General features: G+C 36.5%; 2 protein-coding genes across 5 annotated transcripts in view; both read left to right on the top strand.

Moving 5' to 3' along the window:
* LOC126887942 (uncharacterized) overlaps positions 1-22880 on the top strand; it is a 500758-nt gene that overhangs the window by 223651 nt on the left and 254227 nt on the right. The window lies entirely within an intron of this gene.
* The window catches only part of LOC114340427 (uncharacterized), a 643253-nt gene that overhangs the window by 534120 nt on the left and 86253 nt on the right, over positions 1-22880 (top strand). The gene's annotated exons all lie outside the window — the stretch shown is intronic.

The raw sequence follows: 22880 nt of genomic DNA, 5'->3' as shown, positions 1-22880 counted from the left end.
CTCTCCGATTTAACCAGAGTATTATGCAGCTGCTGCATTTTCGTACTGCAAAGAAATTGAAAATGTTTATACGTTTTCAATTCATTTACCCTTTTGTAGGAGTATTAAGGAATCTTTCTTGTTGGAACTTTTACCACGCTGAGCAGATGAGTTGTGAATTATTTAAGATTCTCTCATATTAATTTCCTCGGCATCCTGTGTGATTTATAAATTTTGAAAATCTCAGGAGGTGTAACCAAAGAAATTATTCCACCTGTTGTCAATCTGGGGGTATGGGAACGATATTTATTGTCGTTTTCTGTGCTACTTCGATTGATAACTTACTTTGTTTTTCGGTAGATGGCTCTAGTTCATCCGTGACATTTCTTTCTTTGCAATTCGGAAAGGCCCAAAGTGTGATGTCTGGAGAAAGCGGAGAGAAGAGGATATGGGACTACTGATGAGGGGGAAAAGACCTCCGAAATCGGTATAGACTCTTCCTGCATTCTCCGATTTAACCAGATTATTATGCAGCTGCTGCATTTTCGTATTGCAAAGAAATTGAAAATGTTTATGCATTTTTAATTCATTCTCGTTTTAATAAAAATGGTTATTTTCCAATTACAGAGTATTTTATTCAGTTTATCATTCTTTTGGCTTTGAAGTATATTATAATATTAATACTAGGACATACTAGTTTATCCTACCACGCTTAGGACAAACTAGTTTGGCCTAGGCCAAATTAGTTTATCCTGAAATGGGGTTTGTCTGGTAATATATACGTTTACCATTAATTTTTTTCTGGATCAAAGATGCGTTTCAGTTAAACAAGCCTCGTAATTACTTTAAGAGAAATCTTAGGAATATCTTAACAGTCGCTATGATAAAAAGTTTTGACTAGTCAGAAATAAAGTTCGCTCCGTTTTATTTTAATCAATTGTTGGGGCATTGGACGAACCAACAGAAAAACAAAACCGTAAAAATAAAATTTGGATAGCGACCAGAAATGGCAAAGCTCGCAGCTCGTTACCAGCCGTATAAGCGACTTTTCGTGCCGGTAAATAACGATTTAAAGCACTAACGGAAAACAGTTTGTGATCTATCACGCATTGTTAGCGAATAAAGCTGCTTTGCTCAATTTATATCCGACGGAATTTTTTCTTAGTCCTGAATGGGAAAGTTCATTTATATAAATTTTCAATGAAAAACAGTATCCGACATGCACAATATAGAATATTTATATATTTAATGTACCTACAGTATGCGGCAAAATAAACAGTACTGAAATGAATATTTAAATGTTTGTGATTATTTATATATCTACTATATACATGATATATAACTTTACAAACATGTTATAAACATTGGAAACACGTTCTCGATAAAATAGATGTTAAAGATACGCTCTGGCCAGTGGTGGATCTACTGGGAGTGAAAATGAGGAAATTGACACGGTCCAAGATAAAAGAAAAAAAATTGTTCAAACATTAAATTATGTTAGCTGATATGAAGCCGAAACTACAGAAAGACAATTTCAAGCCAATAAACACGCTAGTTAGGAAAATTAAGGGAACTGAATCGCTAGAAGTTATTATTTTATGTCTTTTATGTAATCTGAGTTTATCTTTTTTATGTCTTTTGGTTGGTTTTTCGTTGGAAGTTCACCCTAAGGCAAATTTCTAGTTCCGTAACTCTCTCTGGCACGAGAAAATCTTTAATTCTAATCCGCAATTCCGAAATGTCAAACGATGGATCTGTCTGACTCCTTCAGCATTCCCCATATGTACGCATCTGGTGGCGTTAGTTCTGGTGAGCGGCAACTCCCAAAATGATCGCGTACTATTCGAAGAGACTCCCTGGCAGTGTGACAGGCTGCCTCGTCCTGCTGAAACCGTTGTTGATTTTAAGCTTGGACCGTTTTCATGACCTTTTCCGTATGATAGAAAATAGTACTCCGCGATAACATTTTTTTCTGCAAAACTGAGAACCAGTCTGAAGCACCTAACATTATCACGACATTCACATAGGTTATAACGACCTTATGAAACAACTCAGTACATTTCGGCGCCTGCCACATACAAATTTGAGGCATTCGAATTCGCAAAAAAAGTTTATTAATAACAAGCCGAAAATTGGTTCATGGGAATTATGTTGGTGATAACTAGCAGTCTGATTTTTGCATAAGAGTTTAATTAAAGGGTAAGAATCAATTGGAAGTTTTGTCCGACAAAAGTCATGGGATGTTTTCTAAGTCCGACGTTCTACACCTGTCAGATATAAATAAAATCGCCAAAATCGCCACTTAATTAAGTAAACTATATAGCGTTTTCTTGGAACTTCTAAATACCTGTTTATTATAAATAATTAATAATTAAAATTCTTGTTTATTGAAATTCATAATGATGACATTAATATAAGGTTGACACAGCCTGGTAAATTTTCATGAGTTTTCAGAGTAAATTTTTGATTAATAAATTTTAGTAACTCTTGTTTATTAAAGTAAATTCATAAAATTTTCAATAGTTTTAATAAATTTGAATAATAATTGGATTTTTTTCAGAATTTTTTAGGCCCTCTAAGGCACCCATTTAGAGCCCCGAAACCGCCGATTTTCGAATTTTTGCAGTTTTTTCGGATTTTTCGACGTCATTTTACAAGGTTAAGATTTGATCATGGAAAAAAATGTATAAAACGTTTTTTGTAGAAAATTTTCTATACTTTCTGATGCGCCTAATTAGAAAACTCTGAGATTTTTGTTAAAGAGTATTCTCAAGTTAAAGTTACTTTCATGTATTCAAATTACCTATTTTCTAATGAAGTTATTCCATCAATATACCTCAAAAATATTATCTCGCCAAGCCCTTGCTATGCTCCTGATCAAACATATTACACATTTGATCGACGATTCCATCTACAGCTATTCTAACTTCGCGGTCGCAGAGAGAATTTCATTTGGTTCTGGAACGTTTTGAAGAGACAGATAAGTTATACAGAGTTGGGATAAAGTATGGAACCAAGCAAATATATTTGAAATGAAGAGAACAATATTTATGAAACTTTGTATGCAAGTACAGTGACGCAAAAGGCATCTGATGCCATATTTTTTGTTACTACCCCACTTCCGGTTTCACCGGAAATACCCTTAACTTATTTACTTTAAATGGGACACCCTGTGTATTTTTGCAGATTTTAAAAGAACTTGTTATTTTTAATTCATACATACCAAGTTTGGAATAAAAAACTATTAAAACAAGAAATAAATCTCTTTAGAGTTAAAAAAAGGTTAATTTATTTACGTTAGACCAATGATATTATAAATAAAAAAAAATAATTTCAAATGTTAAAAATGTTTGCTGTTCACCTCCTGACAACGTGCAAGCCTATAAATAAATTCGTGAGTCACTTTTTGCAAGATTTCTCCACGTATTAGTTCACATTCATCAATTATTATTCTTTGTCTCAAATCCTGCAAGCATGTTGGTCGCCTAACGTAAACACGTAATTTTAGATAACCCAAAGAAAAAAATCTAACGGGTTGAGGTCCGGAGAACGAGCGGGCCACTCTATGAATCCTCTACGTCCAATCCATCGATTTGGAAAATTCACATCCAAAAAATGAAAATTTACCATAACCTATTATCATTAATATTTCAATACGATCTTTTCCACTTAAATGAACCATTTTTAATACAACTTATTTCTGTCAATTAGTTCAGTAACAGTTTTACCTACTATACTAAATTCAAATAAGTCATGCAGTGCATGTAAACAACAATTTTAGTCTACAGTATAGATAGTACTTGTTTATTTCCTATTACGTTGTATTAATACAAAAAATTATCTACAGACACTTTTTAACAAATTTTCTCTTTCAAATTTGGTATGTATGAATTAAAAATAACAAGTTCTTTTAAAATCCGCAAAAATATATAGGGTGCTCCATTTAAATTAAATAAGCTAGGGGTATTTCCGGTGAAACCGGAAGTGGAATAGTAACAAAAAATATGGAAACAGATGCCTTTTACGTCACTGTGCTTGCATGCAAAGTTTAATAAATATTGTTCTTTTCGTTTCAAAGATATTTGCTTGGTGCCCTACTTTATCCCAACCCAGTATATAAGGGTAATTAAAATTTAAAAGGTTCAGTCTTATAAATATATTCAAGATTAAATAAATAAATGATATAAATTTATCGCGATTTAGTGTTAGAAGACTTTAGATAAATTTAAATAAACATTACATTGGTGTCACAATTGGGATATTTAAATAAATTCTGTGGAAAATAGCTGCGAGACATGCCTGGTTGAACCAACAGATTTTAAGCTTAAGACGTGCCTTAAGCTTAGTTTACGAGACATACGCGTTGCATCATTGAGTCTTAGATCAATTTTCAGCTTACCACAACGGATTGCCACGTAGATTGCATCTAAAAATTATGGTGCAAAGTGAGACTTAAAGCGCCCCTATCTATAAGCTGAGCTGGCCTAAGCTGGAGCTTAATATTTGTTGGTGCAACCAGGCATTAGTGAGTTAAAAGTCTCACGATGAGAATTGGAAGATACTGAAATTCTGTCGGAAAAACGGCTGAAAGAAGAAGGATCTGATCCAAAAACGTACGTATTTAAAGAAAACCTGATGTAAGCACTCTAGGTAAAACACAAATCAATAAACTCACCAGCAGTTTAAGAATCTAGAGGATCAGAAAACCAGATGGATTAATCGACTCCAAGAATACGATTTCAAGATTGAACATCATCGGGAAGGATTTAGCCAGAGGAAGCCTGATTCTCTCTGTAAAAAGCTCCGCCTAGCAGAGTGTTCCCACTGCAACAAAATAGGATCCAAGAAAGCAGCAGTACTAAAAACAACGGTTGTCAATAAGGAGTGGACGCCTACTAAGATCCGAGAAGAACAAGAAAAAGATTCAGTTTTACAGAAAATTTGAAAATGGAACGAAGAAACCCGTAGACCGTCTTGACAAGAAATACTAAACCTATGCTCAGTAGTAAAGAGATATTGGGCCCAATGTGACTCCTTTATCATGGAAGACGGCTTACTTGAACGAGTACTGTTAACAACTTAACAACTTGCTTAAACGTTAACTCAATCAAGTTGGTTTCGGCTCTCTCCTTTAGGAGCACGTGTAGTTTGGACAATGATGAAAACATTCCCTTGTTAATTGTATTTCTGTGACTAGTTTCAACTACAATGACTTAGAGTGTAACCTGATGATGGTCTGTTACGACCGAAAACGTTCATTCTGTGATGTATTTACTAATCCAATTTGGATAATTTTTATATATTTTTTTAATAAAATTCATATACCATTTACAAAATCAGTCTTTTACTTCTGCAGTAATCTAGATTGAGTTTATCTAAAGGCTCCACAATCGACTTTAAAGTTTCATCTACATAATTGACACTATTATGTCTATTAATAATACCCAACATAAATATACTCGTAATAGTAACTGCAATTTTGTGGTGCGGATATTCCACTCAAAAATATCCGTTGAAATCTAAAAAAATAAAAGACCCAGCTGAATTTATGCCAGACATATTTGCTCTGCATATTACCTTAGGCAACAGACTGCAAAACGAAAATCCTGAGTTAGAGTTAATATATTGCGCAATAGTAACGTTCATCCTCTTTGCCATTTGCCGAATAAAACGGGATGGAAAAAATAGAAAACCTAATAAAATAGCTTGTAAGTGAAAAAGAATGAGAAAACGTGATAAACAACATACTGCACTGTAGAGCATAACATAGTTACTCTGTCAGGAGAGAGATAAAATGTGAGCTACACAGGATATCCTTCGGGAGCTTGTTCCAGTTGTAATTGACTATCATAATGTAATGGAAACAGAGGAGGACTGGAAACTTCTTTTTGCTATTATCTTTGTTTCCATTTTTCGTGACAGATGATATGGAAAGCGTTTTTCAAACAGTTTGTTCATAACAGCGGTTTTTTTTAGTAGTTGATTTTGGATATGCCGAAGTCCTGAGTTTTTATCATTATTACTCAACAAAAAACATGTATACGATAAAAAGTAAGTAAGTACTTGAAGCAAACGATATGTAAATATTTTAACTATTAGGTAAGTATTTTCTATTATTTAATTTTCTATTTTTTGATAATTTTTGCACCAACTGTTCTAGGTTTTTGTTCAAATTTCTATTCTGTAAAAATGTATAAACATTTTCAATTTCTTTGTAACACATAAATGCAGTCAACTATTTTTAATGGAAAATAAGCCACAAGTTTACCAAAAAATGATTTTATTAACGTTTCGAAGCCCAAATCGGGTTTCGTTGTCAAAATACAAAATACTACTAAAATAAACAAAAATGTTGTTGCTAAGTAAAAAATTCTTCTAATAATTTATTTAATTTGACTCATTTATATTGGCAATTCAGACGTATATTATACATTTTAAAGTAGAAGACTTTAAAATGATATCGCCAATATTTATGAGTTGCGTTCCTGGGACGACTTTACTAAAAGATAGTTCATTCGATTAAATGAAATCAATCCCAACTCAAGAATATCCGCCACAAAAAAATCATAGCATGTGATCTGTCTTTAAAAAGACAACCAAATGCAACGATGACAGTAAAATTCTCGCGTTAGAGAATTCTCGCGTTCTCTTCTTTGATTTTTCTCTTTTTACTATCTGATTCTTTCAGGACTTGATACTTGAATCTCTCCACTGAACTCTATGTTCATTATCCCATGCGTGTTGACATATTTGAGATCTATCAAATTCTCTATTTTTAATATAAGACTGATGTTCACTTATTCTAACGTTTAATGGTCTTGATGTTTCACCTAAATAAAATTGTTCGCATTCACAAGGTATTTTATAAATGCAATTCTTTGTTCTTTCTTGTTCATTGTTAGGTTTAGTTTTAGATAGAATAGATCTTAATGTGTTTGTTGTTTTGAATGTTTTTGAAATGTTGAATTTATTTCCTATTGTTTTAAGTTTCTCGGATAGTCCTTTTATATATGGTATTGATATTTTCCTCGTATTATTTCTTGTGAATGTTGTAGGATCCCGTTCTAAGTTGTTCTGTTCCATTTGATCCAATCTTGACAATTCCTTATTTATAAACGATAAAGGATAATCATTTTTTAATAAAACAGATGTTAACAATTGTTTTTCTTCTAAAAATGAATTTTCGTTAGAACAAGTAATTTTGGCTCTATCATATAAGGATTTAATGATTCCCTTTTTAACGTTGATGTTGTGATTTGATTTGTAATTGAGATATCTGTTGGTGTGTGTTGGTTTTCTATACACTTGAGTCTCATATACAGTATCCTTCTTTGAGACTATAACATCGAGGAAAGGCAAAGTGCTATTGTATTCCTTTTCTATTGTAAATTTTATTGTTTCTTCTTGATCATTTATAATATTCAGGAATGTATCCAACAATTCTGATCTATAAGGCCATATTGAAAACACATCATCTACATATCTCCACCATACTGTGGGTTTTAAATTTTGTTTAGAAATGATATTAGTTTCGAAATCCTCCATAAATATATTAGCCAATAATGGAGATAAAGAAGAGCCCATTGCTAGATCAAAATATTGTTTATAGAATTCATTATCTAGTTGAAAATAGGTATTATTAGTACATAATATCAATAACTCCATTATAGCTGACACATTTAGTCTTGTCCTAGTTGTCAATGTATTATCATTTTCTAATTTCGTTTTAATTATGTTTAAAGTTTTATCTAATGGCACATTTGTAAATAAACTATTTATGTCAAAACTTACTAAAATATTATTTGGATTAAATTCAATATTTGATAATTTGTTTAAAAAATGTTGTGTATTTTTTATAAATGTGTCATTATTATTTGCAAATGGTTTTATAATATTTAATAAAAATTTTGATAGATCACTACAAGGATAATTGATGGTACTACAAATGGGTCTAAGTGGAATATTCGCTTTATAAATTTTCGTCATAAAATGAGTCAGATTAAATAAATTATTAAAAGAATTTTTTTACTTAGCAACAAAATTTTTGTTAATTTTAGTAGTATTTTGTATTTTGACAACGAAACCCGATTTGGGCTTCGAAACGTTAATAAAATCATTTTTTGATAAAATTGTGGCTTATTTCCCATTAAAAATAGTTGATTATAAAAATGCCACAAGAAAATAGCTTCAGAACAACATAAATGCAGCAGCTGCATAATACTTAAATCGGAGAGTGCAGGAAGAGTCTATACCGGTTTCTAAGGTCTTTTCATCCTCATCAGTAGTCCCATATCCTCTTTTCTCCGATTTCTCCACGTATCATATGTCCTCAATAGGGGAAATAAGTCGGAGTCGTAAGTCCCCCAGAAGGGCCTCCGACTTATGACATGCAAGGGGCTACTCAGTTCACCCCCGGCCTATTGGGTCCTCGTCCATATACTAATGAACGGCGTCGCTGGTCATCAGCTGGGCCCTAACCCTCCTGGGTTAAGGCAATGGCATCCTGCCATGGGGAATGCGCACCATGGGCCTTAACAAAGTGCATTGTGTATCGAGTTCTAAAAAGAACTCGATACAAGTTTTCTTACATTAAAAATAAACCTAAAAATAAAACTAACTGGAACTACTGCTACTTGAAGAGTTGTACTGAGTTCTGCCAACCCAGAACTCAGTACAGTCCTTACACTTAAGGACTACGGCTTATCTTCTATCTGCTTACGGCTTTTAAATGGAGAGACTTTGGCTGGTTCTGAAAAGAACCAGACCAAAGCTCGTTTTCTTACATTATAAAATGAACTAACCTAAAAGAGAACACTACTACAGTATTTCTCATGATCATCTTTCAGTGCGTCACAGTTTTTCGATTTCTTTCTAACGCATTAAATTATATGTGACAGAAAAAAAGGCACGTCGTTGATTACATTTCGTCGGGTGACATTTTTATTACATTTATTCTAGTTATTCTAGTTGTCGATAGATGGCGCCATAATAAAAATATAATTTTTTTTAATTAGATAATAATATTACAAATATAATCTGTATAATTTATAAGACTATACAAATCAAAGAAAATACCATTTTATAAATGCAAGAAACACATTTCATTGGTTTTTATTCCAAATTGAAAATAAAATGTGACAACTGTCAGATTTAACTAAAATGTCATGTTAGAATAAATGTCATAAATGTGTATTATCACGGACTTACCCTTTTTCCTATCATTTGTTACGCACTGAAAAATGATCATGAAAAGGACAATACTAACTATACACTAAATAAAACGCCAGTTTGCTCTTAGAACAACCCCAGACCACAGAGTCAGGGCAGGGTAGAGTGCAGCGCCCCAGGCTGACGGGACAAGCCCGTGCTGGCCGGAGGACGACTGCCGACTGAGATACCGAGGTTACTACTACTATCATTGTTTGATTTGCGTGTATAGATATAATGCTATGTGGAAATGCGATCAATGATTGTCCCCGTTTAGGATTTTGTCCTCTTCAGGGTTTGTAGTGAATGTATAGCGTTGGCAGCAAAAGCAAACAGTCCGAAAAACACACTGGGGCAAGCGCCGTGTCCTGGTGTTTTTGGATCCTGGGTTATGCCGGACGATGGTGTCCAGAAGGCTAAGAAGTCAACAGAGAAGAAAGTTTGATGGATTGTTGTTGGTTCCATAGACATTTACGTGTACTGTCCGTGCTTTGCTCTCGACCAGTCTCCCTAGAAACCATTGTACAACGACAGGCGAACCTGCGTCCCTCGTCGGCGGTCAGGAGGCGGCTTTGAGCGCGGCGTGGACAGTGTGCGTTCGAGTGGAGAAAATAGTTGCGGCTATTTTCTTGGGACGAACAGGTATAATTGTGCAATGAAGTTGGGAAACCGCAAAAAACCAACTTCTCCCTGTTCGGGGTAGGGAAGAGGAGATGTTAAAGGTGGGTACGGTAGGCTAACGGGGTAGCCTCGAGGATGTTTTCGTACTCCACCGGGAGTTCGTCAATGCATGTTTGCATTAGAGCGGACGGTAAATGAATCTTTTTGCGTTTGGGCTTTCGGTGGAGTACGTGGCCGGAAGATGAACAGGAACATTTGAGAGATTCTTGTGTGTCGGAGGGGGGCCGTTGATTACTTTGATTGTGAAGTTCCTGTTCAGAGAGTTTATTCTCTCGGTGATTTTGGAGATGTTCGAGATGTTATGGATTTCGTTTGAGGGATATCGCCAGTGCTCATAGTTACATCTACGCAAGATTCTACGTTCAGCGCGCAACAACCACTCTTGTTTTGCTCTAGCGCAAAGAGAATAGAGGCAAGATTTGTACTCCATGACGGGTCGAATAAAGGTCTTGTAAGTGTGAATGAGAGTCTTCTTGTGTGTCTTGCCAATTCGTCCAGAGAGAGAGTTGAGAAGTCTGGCCCTGTTCCTTACCCTATCTAAAGTTGCTTTTAGATCTGCGTTCCAGTTAAGAGTCCTGGTGAACAGAACTCCTAAATAGTTCGCAGTCGGACTAACAACAAGCCTTTCTCCCAACAGTCTCAGAGGATATTGGTCGTCTTCATTAATTATGATTCTATGTGACACAGAAGGGGCGCGAAACACAATTGTTGTTGTTTTGTTCGCGTTCAGCGTGACTCTCCACTTACAACACCATTCGCCGACACCGTCCAACAGAGCCTGGGCTCTTCTGAAGAGGAGTCTTGGGTTGTATCGAGAGGTTGTTGTGAGCAGAGCCGTGTCGTCTGCATAGAGAAACAGCCGAGTGCCTGGGATATTTTGGTTAGTGATATCGCTGTTGTAGATGATGTACAACAGCGGTGCTAGGACTGAACCCTGGGGGACTCCAGCTTGTGGAGTGAAGGGGGTGGACTTTTGATCACTTATTTTCACTCTGACAGTTCGGTTGTGGAGGAATGAGTGTACAATTTTGGTAAATTGCAATGGTAGCCCGATGTCCAGAAGTTTCCGAACAAGTCCGTCATGCCAGACCTGATCGAAAGCCTTCTGCACATCCAGGAATGTGGCTATGGCGAATGAACCATCGTTGATGGTTTGAGTAACTTTAGTAGTGAAATCAGTTATTGCATGTTTGGTAGATTTACCTGACTGGAATCCATATTGAAATTTTGGTATGATATTGTGGTTTTCGAGAAAGTCATTGAGCCTCTCTTTTAGGATTAGCTCAAGAACTTTGCCCAGAGTGTTGATTAAAGAAATTGGTCTATAGGATTCCACGTTGGTTGGGGGTTTGCCTTTTTTCAAAAGCATGATGGTATTGGCCACTTTCCAAGGAGTAGGAAAGTGGCTGTTTTTGAGACATGCATTGAATATTTTAGTTAGAAGAGGGATGATACTCTCTGGAAGTTTTTTGAGGCATCTTCGGTTGATGCCATCAGGTCCGGGAGCGCTGTTTTTACCTATTTGGCAAAAGCTCTCCGTTTCCCTGTTTGTGAGGGGGTCCATGATAGGATCATAGACTGGAACGTGGTGATTGAGAGTAACATTTACTATGTATTCTGTGTTGAGTTTAAACAAGTGATCAAAGTTCGGGTTGTCTGGGGTTTGAAAGTTGATTTGAAGCGAATTTTTGAATGCTTCGGCTTTCCCTTCTGGGGAATTGACTATGTGATTGTTGACCAACAGATGTGAAGGTTGAGATAGTTTTTGTTTTGTTAGGACTTTGAATTTGTGCCAGAATTTACTTCCGTCTCTGTAGTCCAGTTTTGAGGTAGTATCTTCCCACCGGCGAGCCGTTAGGTCAGATATCTCTCTCTTTATCCTGGCGCAGATTCGGTTGTATTCTGTTTTGATTAGTGGAATTCTGTTGGCCTTATATTGACGTAGAAGACGTCTTTTTTGTTGGATTTTGGCAATGATGTATTGTGGAAGTGCCGGTGATGTATAGGTTATTTGTTTAAGTGGAATAGCGTGCGTGATCGCCTCGGTGATGAGGTTCTCAATTTCGGTTGCACTGGTGTCGATACTGTCGTTAGTATCAAGTTCGCCTAACATAGGGAGATTTTGAGTGATGAAATTTTGGAATTCAGTCCAGTTAGCGTGACGATAGTCTCTTATAGTTCTTGGAGGATTGGGTTGTTTTGGAGTTAGTATGTCAGTGTTGACAAGAAGTGGTACGTGGTCTGACGTTACTGAGTCACCGATGTGGCATCTATCCTCGAACCGATCCAGAATGTTACTAGTAACTAGGATGTGGTCGACAATAGAGGCCCCAGCAGCGTTCAGAAACGTGTATTCAGTGTTGGTGATTCGAGAGATAGGACGGTCTAGTAGAAAATCCGTGAGGCGGATGCCTTCTGGGTTTTGACGGTGATCACCAAACTGTGTGTGTCTACAATTTAGATCGCCCATCAACACGGCCTTGCCGAGCCTTGAAAAATACTCTAGCAAATGCCTGTTGAGTGGTTGAACCGGGTGTTTGTAGTAAGAGACTATCGTGAGGGTTTCGTTATTGGAGATATGCAGGTCAATTGCCAGGAAGTCCACATCAGGTGGACGAAAATTTTGTGGGAATGTGTGTATGGTGTGCGGTATTCCGTGTTTAACGAGAATACCATTCCCGCGTGAAACCTGACAGCGGCTTCGATGGATGATCGAATATCCTGCGAAGTGTGGACCGCTTTTCGACAGAGTATCTGTGAGTGCGAGGATCTGGATGTTATGCTTCGACAGGATATTCTTGATGAGGGGTCTCTTTTTGGAGAGACCCTGACAGTTGACTGTGCCTAGGGTGAAATCCATAAAGGGAGGGTGTTTAGTGGTTGGAGCGGAATGTCACCGTGACATTGCTTCCGTACCCGTGGACCACTGTCGAGTGGTCGTAGACTTGGCTAATTAGATGCTGCGATATGCTCGCGAAGTTCGGGCAACAAGTTCAGCAGCAGAGCAGTCTGGATAGACAGGATGTTCTTCGTTTCAGTTGGGAGTTCAAATGGAGGGAATGATCTTTCGATCGTTAGTGGCTGTATTTCATGTGGGGCGGAGGGGATAGTGTGTCTTTGTGGACACTTATTGGAATATGCAGGGTGGTCGCCGCCGCAATTCGGGCATTTGGGTTCCTGCTGTTTTGTGCAGGCGCTGGATTTGTGATTGCCGCCGCAGTGGGGGCAGACGAATGCTTTTTGAGGGCATTCGTCAATAGAGTGTCCGTTGATGCAACATTTGCTGCAATATTTTGGGGTAGGGATAGTTGGATCGGAGCCATGTGGAAGTTCGGCATTGTAGATTTCTCCGTCGAGAGTTATGCCTCGGCTCAATGCTGTTGTGAATTTTTCTAAGGATTTAGTCACCACCTTGATCACCTTTGAGTCCTTGCCTAGCTTGTAGGACTTGACTCTCCACAGTTTTTCAACTGGGAATTCTTGTTCGGTGAGCAATGCGGTGACCTCCTCCTCCTCAGAATAATCCACATCGATACCGGTGATGCAGAGGAGGTAAGTGGGCTCTCTTGAGGAAGTGTTGGGGTTTTTGCTACGGCTGTGAACCGTAACCATTGTTTGGCCAGTTGCTTTTCGGATAGCTTTCTCTATTTCCTCTGCATTTATTGAATTAAAGAGTCGCAAGTGTGCGATGCCGTGAGAGAGAACTTTGCATGAGTGAATCTTATTAGCTAGAAGAGAGGTGGCATTTATTTGCCGAAAGAAGGTGCGTTTGTTGCATAGATCTTTTGGAAGATCTTTGATAAGGTACTCGGACAGAGTCGGATCGTTAATGGCATTGATGACGTTTTGATTTTTAGACTGATTTTTTGGGCGAGGATTTGCTGCGGCATTGGCATATGAAATTTGTTTTAGTTGTCTTCTTTGGAAGACGAAGTCGTTGGATTGTTGCGGATTGTTGGCGCTGATGGGTGCTTGTTGTGGTATGGGTTGTTGTTGAGATGATTGAGATACTTGCTTGGATGTTTGAGTGGGAACTTTTGGTATAGCACCCTGTCTAAGGTGAGTGCTCTGACGCTGAGGACCAGCCTGTGCTGGTCGCGTTAAAGGCGGAAAGTCGCGTGCATATCGCTGCAGAAAAGGGTTATTGGCGTCTTCCTGCTCGATGCGGCCGTAGGCCTCGAGATACTTCTCGCGGACGATTTTCATCTCCGCGCTAAGCGTCGCGAGGTCCAGTTCCGCCTGGAGCCGGTCGTAGCCGCTATGTGGGGGTACCGTGCCTTCCTGTTGCAAGGAGGCATATTGGTTGGCTGTAGTGGTGGTAATAGTGGTGGCAACATTTGTCGAGGTCGACGTCCGAGGACGAAGCCACCGGGTGGAGCTGACGGACCTTACTGATAAAGGCATGACAATTGGGAGGATGCTAGTCTGGCGATCGGAGGGCACCTCAGCCTCAAGGTGTTCTGGGGGGTAAACCCCAGGGATAAAGGTGGCTTGTCCACCCCTCCGTGCTTTTCCGGCGTTAGACAATGGCTATATTTACCTGATGGGTGCAGTTTACCCTGCCGCTGGTGGGTCCCTCGCTGAAAGCCTTTCTCGTGATTAGTTTGTCCCCCTTACTCGCACTTGTTCTTGGAGCCGTATGTGAACACTAGGTAGAGTTCGGGGCGAGCGTTGCCACTCGAGCCCAGGGCCAGAGTATTCCTCTGTAACCCAGCAATCCGTCTACCTTTTTGGTTTACACGGCCAAGCGTCGTTGGTTTTTCACACTGACTCCAAACTAATCGCTTAGGGCTAGCTGTGCGCCGCTACTTCAGCACTTGGTGCTCTCAGGCTTCTCGCTGTTCGTCGGTAAGAGTGGGGTGTGCAAGCAGTGACCTAACTCTTCGACGTCCGGATCGATACCGAGGTTTGGAACCACCAGCTTTTATAGAACCCGTCGCATGTGACGTATTCGGTAGCTGGGAATTCCAAAGCCTCGGCGGGAGGAGCCTCTGACTCGCGTCAGAGTAGAGAAGGCGGGGCGATGCACATCGAGAACGTAGGCCTCGATAACACATACTTTGGGCCTTTCCGAATTGCAAAGAAAGAAATGTCACGGATGAACTAGAGCCATCTACCGAAAAACAAAGTAAGTTATCAATTGAAGTAGCACAGAAAACGACAATAAATATCTTTCCCATACCACCAGATTGACAACAGGTGGAATACTTTCTTTGGTTACACCTCCTGAGATTTTCAAAATAAATCAAACAGGATGCCGAGGAAATTAAGATGAGAGAATTTTAAATAATTCACAATCCATCTACTCAGCGTGGTAAAGTTCCAACAAGAAAGATTCCTTAATACTCCTACAAAAGAGTAAATGAATTAAAAATATATAAACATTTTCAATTTCTTTGCAGCACGAAAATGCAGCAGCTGTAAATACTCTGGTTAAATCGGAGAGTGCAGGAAGAATTTATACCGGTTTCAGAGGTCTTTTCCCCCTCATCAGTAGTCCCATAGCCTCTTGTCTCCGATTTCTCCACTGTGGGCTATTTATATCTTGTTATAATTCGGACTTTGAAAAGTAAACGATACGTGAGTCTCTGCGAGGTTACACAAACAAACTCCGTCAATCAACCTTCGTTTTGTTTGCGTATGTAGAAACAACTTTTTTGTAACAACCTAATTATGTCAATTATATATTTTTTAGATACATATTAGATTATACAGTAAGGGTTTTTTCCCTTACTGTGCACGTTGCTCGTTTTAAACTTTTATATGCGATGGTGCTTTCAAGACATTATCTTTGTAGAGAAAATAAATTTAACACTTTCGAAGTGTGAGCTAATCTCTTTTGTAGTGCGATGTAGTCTCAGAGTTCAACACATAATGTGCACTGGATAAAACACCTGTAAGGATTAACCATACGAATCAGCGTAAAAAAAGAAAAAAAATTTATATGCATGAATGAATCGGGAAAATTAATGCAATAGAATCATTTATGAGCCATGCCACAGTTGAATGAGTTGTTTTCCAAAACCTTTCAAACTCCATAAATAATTTTCCAGCTATCAAGTTCGCATGTATTGTCCACATGATGTATCGTTTCACCTTGTACCTTGAAAAATAAATTTTACCGAAATACGTACAGTAGATATGGATAGGGTTTTATGGATTTGCATATGAAAATGCTTAAAATTCGATGTGATAACAATTGTGATTATTAAAATCATAAAATATATTTATAGTGCAATTTAAATGATATTGTTGATTCTTAATTGTATTATATATCCCAGAGAACGGCAGTTCTCGCCAGTGGCGCACAACCCCCTTACATGCGACACTACATATTATTATACCTACACAAAATTTTCGATTTTCTACATCTGACTGAATTGAAAATTGGGCCAAATCCCATCTTAAAGTTTAGGAAAAGACTCGCCCATCTATATATCAACCATCCATTTTGGTCCAAGGGTGTGGATTTTACGGCTATGTCTGTTTTTCGTTCTCGTCCCCAAAACTCCCAAACATTTCAAAAATATAAATCCGACCTTTGCGGATTCTGATAGTACTGATCAGTATCTTTCCAACACATGTTTAATTTTGAAAATCTATTATACCATTCAAAAGTTACCGAGCACAGAACATCAACTAAAGTGATGATGACGAAATGAAAATTGCATTATTGAACAAGGAAAATGCATTTTCCGAAATTCATTTCGAAGTGTTGAAAAATGATAAATTTGTAATTCGGAAATAATTGTAATAAATGAGTACAATATTATGGTGTCTCCGAGGCACCGATGGCTCCGATGGACCATCGTCATCATGATATTCATATTCAGCGAACCCAAAAACCTCCGAGTAGTAATATTGAACTCATTTATGTCAATTGTTTCCGAATTACAAATTTATCATTTTTCAACACTTCGAAATGCATTTCGGAAAATGCATTTTCCTTGTTCTGTAATGCAATTTTCATTTCGTCATCATCACTTTAGTTCACAACGGCAACGGCGTAGGCTTTTACGGATCGAATGCAACAAGTTTCATCGAGAAGAATTCTGCTAACAAACCAAAAAGTTTTGTAAAGATTCCAGAATTTTGGCCACTATTTTAGTAGTGTATGTAGTGATACACGGGTCAAGATACGCAGTCCCAACGGGGTCTAGGACCTAGGAAAGTTGATCGAGAACACTTCGTCGACGGAAAATTAGTCGACAAACAGTTGGTCGAATGCACAATTTATCGAATGTACAATTCGTCGACGAACATTTGTTCGAATGGATTTTTCGTCGACTAACTGTTATTTATCTTTAGGATAAAGGGATTAACGGTCACAAACGACGGATTATTGGTTTTTATTTGGTTAACTGGAATAGTGTATTATGTATACATATCTGAATTTTTTGTGGGGGTTTTGTTAATTTTTTTTTTCTAAATATTAATTATTTTTAAATTTAATGAAAAAATTGGCTGGGGTGGGACAGTAGACAGCAAAATATAAACCGATATTTTAATTAGTGATTTTGTACCGTTGTTCTTTTTGGTGTCGGCGCACTTGCGAACGGAGCATTTCCGGACAAATCAAATTTGGGGGCACTTGCGGACAAGACGAATTATGCGAGATGCTAAGGTAAATAAATTGTTAGGAAATCGACGCATTTCCGTACAATGTTTTCGACTGCAATAATCAGTCAATATCAGGGCCCCCGCTACCATATGTGCAAAGTGTGCAATGCACACGGGCGCCATCCTTTAGGGGCTCCAAAACACAGGTTCAAAAATATTTACAAAAAAATCAAAAAGCAAAAATTAATTTTAAAATAAAAGTTGAGAAACTAAATAGTTCAGTTTTCTTTTAGTCCTGTCGTCAGGGGGGGTACAACGGCCTTCTTAATTCAGATGGACTTACCCAAGTTTTTTTTATGTATTTTGGCCCGTAGAACACGAATTTTTTGGGTAACAGTTGATCCGGATGTCGATAAGATTGTTATAAACAAAGAAGTTGAGGAATTACATAACAGCGACTTCTCGCAAAACAAAACATTTTTTGTATTTTTTGGGTCATTCTAACCAAAAAATGTTCCTACAAGTTTTTTCGTATGATGCATAGTTTTCGAGATCAACGCGGTTGAACTTTCAAAAAATCGAAAAATTGCAATTTTTGAACCCGAATAACCTTTGAAAAAAAAAATAAAATAGCAATTCTGCTTACCGCCTTTAAAAGTTTGAGTCAAATTATATCTGTTTTGAATATTTGTATTGCTAAAAATTTATTTTTTGATTGTTAAAAAAAGGTATAAACACATACAGCCTTATTAATAAACACGGACTAACGCCCGACTAACTTTAGTCCGAGGACTAAGTCAATACCATTCATTTTCCCTATTAATAAACAGCGACTAACGATGGACTAAGCTAAACCCTCTCTAGTCTCGGACTAAAATTTAATCCGAGGTAATAGTAGGTTTAAACCGAGACTAACTTGACATTTTGTATTCATAACCTTACAAACTTGCTAAATGCATTATTTTGCTTGTATAATAAATATATAATAACATTTTTATGTTATTATTGATAATGGAGAGATATTATTTTATTAATGATTTAAGATAATTAATAGACGAATTAAATGAGGATAGAAATCAGCGGAACGATATTCCTCTTGTGAGTCACATCAAAATATACAAAATTATAAAAAAATCTTTAGTTTAGAGGAATTAGAAGGTAAATTTAAAGTCAAATGCCGATTTTCAAAAGGTACAGCAGTTAATATGAAATACAAAACAATAATTACAATAATATAAAATATAAAACACCAGGTAGCACCTTCTCAGAACGAAGTCCAACAAAAATTAATTAAAATTTATGCAGAAATGGCACCGACCGAACAGCTGTTCGGTTTAGAGGAAAGAGAGGTTAAATCCTCTACATTTTCTTCTTTTTCGCAAAATTCTCTCCATTTCTCTTCTTTTTCGCAAGGGTTGCCAACATAAATTTGTTGTAACTAGGAACTAGGACTAAGGAAGGTTTAGTTAGTCCAAGCTTAGTCCGTGTTTATTAATGACAATTTTAAAATGAAGTTAGTACTCGCTTAATCTCGGACTAAGTAGTCCGAGACTAACGTTGGACTAAGCAATTTTTATTAATAAGGCTGATAGTGTTTCTCGTGCCTAATACATGCGTTTTATTGCATGCTACGTAGAAATAGACCCGCTTGCACTTTTACCTATTCTACCTACTCGTTCGATTTTAAATGAGAAATCATTCAAAACATCACTCAAACACTAGGTGTTTGTAGCTTTTTTTACCAATAAAATAATAAATTTTTAGCAATACAAATAATTAAAACCGATATAATTTGACTTGAACTTTCAAATGCGGTAAGCAGAATTGCTATTTTATTTTTTAATCAAAAGTTATTCGGGTTCAAAAATTGCAATTTTTCGATTTTTTGAAAGTTCAACCGCGTTTATCTCGAAAACTATACATCCTACGAAAAAATTTGTAGGAACATTTTTTGGTTAGAATGGCCCAAAAAATACAAAAAAATGTTTTGTTTTGCGAGAAATCGCTGTTATGTGATTCCTCAACTTCTTGGTTTATAGCAATCTTATCGACATCCGGATCAACTGTTACCCAAAAAATTCGTGTTCTACAGGTCAAAATACATAAAAAAAACTTGGGTAAGTCCACCTGAATACAGGAGGCCGTTGTACCCCCCCTGGCGACAGGACTATTTGTTTGGATGGCATTATATTAGTCTTTCTATAAATATAAAATAAAAAAATCCCGCTATAAAAATAACAAACACCCATTCTGTAGATAACAAAATACCTAACTATACCCTGATTTCTTGGAAAAATTCCAGACATTTAGGTTTTACATTGGTTGAGCAATAGTGTGTGGGCGGTAATTATATCTCATCGATAAGCGGACGATTATGTGGCGCTCAAATGATGAATCTACAAGATTTAAACATACCTATAGAGCTGTATCGTCGCCGCCGTTAGCGAAATTATTCCGATTCGATTTTTTGCACAAACTTACTCAAAAAGAGGTCCTTATAACAAATCCACAGGGTGCCAGGCATTGCCGTGGTTGAAAAATTGTTAAAACAATTTTTTTAAATCCAATTCACAAAAATAATGTTTTCATTTCGAACAATTTTTTTTAGATCACTTGGGTCATTCTGAGTAAAAAAAATTTCTTGTCATTTTTCACTAAAATGGATTGTTATCGAGTTATTATACGCGATTTAAAATTAAAAAAATGCGAAAATGGCCATTTTCAAGGCTTAATAACTCGATTAAAAATTATGATTATGAAAGTCAAAAAGTGAATTATAAAGTCAAATCAAAGTTTAAAACCCCTCCATGAAGATCCTGAAGAAATTTTTGTCATTATTTTATTACAAAGCTGTCGTTTTTAATTATTATCAATTAGCGCTATAATCCAGGCTGTATCGTTGCCCACGTTAGCGAAATTATTTCGATTAGATTTTTTGCAAAAACTTACACAAAAAGACGTACTTATAACAAATTCTGAGGGTTCCAGGCGGTACCTTGGTCGATAAAAAATTTTTTTAAACAAATTCACAAAAATAATTTTTTCATTTCGAACAATTTTTTTTTAGATAATTTAGGTCATTCTGAGCAAAAAAGGTCTCTTGTGATTTTTCTCTAAAATTGATTGTTGTCGAGTTATATAGCCATTTTCGCATTTTTCAAATCTTAGATCGCGTATAACTCTATAACTCGACAATAATCAATTTTAGAGGAAAATAACAAGGGACCTTTTTTAGGGAAAATAACATTTGTGTTGGTGATAAATAGCAGTCTGATTTTTGCATGAGAGTTTATAGAAAGGGCAACAAATCAATTGGAAGTTCTGTCCGACAAAATTGATGGGACGTTTTCATAGTCTGACGTTCCAACTTTTTAACCTGTTCCACAATTAAAACATCCCCTGTTCCAGTGTTCCCGTACATCAAAGTTTGTCCAACCGTTAAGCTATTAACAAATTTTTAGCTTGGTATTAATCAACTTTTTTTTGATACGCGAGATCCAGGCCTACAAGTAATCTAAAAAAAAATTGTTTGAAATGAAAAATTTTTTTGTGAATTTGTTTAAAAAAATTGTTTAAACAACTTTTCGACCACAGCACCGCCTGGCACCCTGTGGATTTGTTATAAGGAAGGGACCTCTTTTTGAGTAAGTGTGTGCAAAAAATCGAATCGGAATAATTTCGCTAACGGGGGTGACGATACAGTCCCGTCTAAATATACAAAATTTGAAAATCCCGGTACTCTGGGTTCGTCATCCACAAAAAGGTGGGATGTTGTGGGTGGGGTAAGAAAAAATGTTCTCGGGTTAAGTTTAAACTAAGATGGTCTAGCAGAATTTATTCAATAAAGCCCCTTAAACCGTATTCAATTAAGGTTTGCTATGGTGTTATTTGTACCTATTTTGCTTTATTTAAAGCACTTACCTACCTACCTTCAAAAAAATATTATCAAAATGCCTTAAGGGGCGCCAAAATATTTTTTGCACACAGGCGCCAGTAGTTCTTACGGGGGCCCTGATCAATATCAATAAAAAAAGTAGACATCGTGAGAATATCCCTTCACACTTTATCCAAGTCTTAGAACTGGCAATCTATAAAATATTTTTTTTGATATGGTACAAAGAAATTAACTTTATACAGGGTGTTTCATTAATAATTTTCCATATAGTAACTGGAGAAACCTTAGCACAAAATACGAAGATTCAACCTAAAACACTTAAATAAAATGTGGTTCCTTACTGAGTTACAGGGTGTTTTATCTAAAAATTTAAAAACTATTTTTGCTCAGAATTTTAAAACTATTTGACATATACTTTTCATACTTGGCAGAAAGTGCGACTACTATACACCCTACTAAATTATGATACACAAACGTTTCTAGCTACTACCAGAGGCGTACGACAGGGGATAGTGAATGGTTGACCCTTCTCAAATTCTACGTCACTGGAGAAATTACTATTTTAGTACCATTTTTAGATTCTCCAATACTTTCTACGTAAATAATACACTTTTCATTGGTAACGATAAAGTCATTAGTTTTCGAGATATTTGAAGTTAAATATGAAACGGCACAGTTATTTTGATTAATTTATGATATGATTCATATGATTAAAGTTTAAAAATTATTTGTAGCCAGTACTTTAAAACTATTTAGCGTATCCTTATCAAACTTGGCAGAAAGTGTAGGTACTGTACACCCTACTAAATTAAGATAAACAAACGTTTCTAGCTACTACTTTATTTTTTTATTTTCCAATACTTTCTACGTAAATAATATACCCTTCATTCGTAACGATAAAATGATTAGTTTTCGAGATATTTGAAATTAAAATCGAAGTTACACAGTACATTAATCAAAACAACCGTGTCGTTTCATTTTTAACTTCAAAAATCTCGAAAACTAATGACTTTATCGTAACGAATGAAGAAGATATTATTTTCATATAAAATTTTGGAGAATACAAAAATTAAACTAAAATAGCAATTCCGCCAGTGGCGTAGAATTTGGAAAGGGTCAACCATTCACTTTCCCCCGTCGTACGCCTCTGGTAACAGTCAGAAACGATTTTTTAACATAGTTTAGTGGTTTGTACAGTACGTATACGTCCTGCCAAGTATAAAAAGGATACGTCAAATAGTTTTAAAATGCTGAGCAAAAATAATTTTTAAATTTTTAGACAAAACACCCTGTAACTCAGTAAGGAACCACATTTTATATAAGTGTTTTAGGCTAAATCTTCGTATTTTGTGCTAAGATTTCTCCAGTTACTATATGGACAATTATTAATGAAACACCCTGTATATTGGCGTGTTTCCGCCATGTATTATTCCCTTTGGATCTTTGTCGACGAAAAATCCATTCGATCAAATGTTCGTCGACGAATTGTACATTCGATGAATTGTGCATTCGACCAACTGTTTGTCGACCAAATGTTGTCGACTAATTTTCCGTCGAC

The sequence above is a fragment of the Diabrotica virgifera genome, chromosome 7, assembly GCF_917563875.1.
Source record: "Diabrotica virgifera virgifera chromosome 7, PGI_DIABVI_V3a".
NCBI classification, from domain to species: domain Eukaryota; kingdom Metazoa; phylum Arthropoda; class Insecta; order Coleoptera; family Chrysomelidae; genus Diabrotica; species Diabrotica virgifera.
Note: the sequence above shows the minus strand (reverse complement) of the source record. Positions and strands in the feature narration are given on the sequence as shown.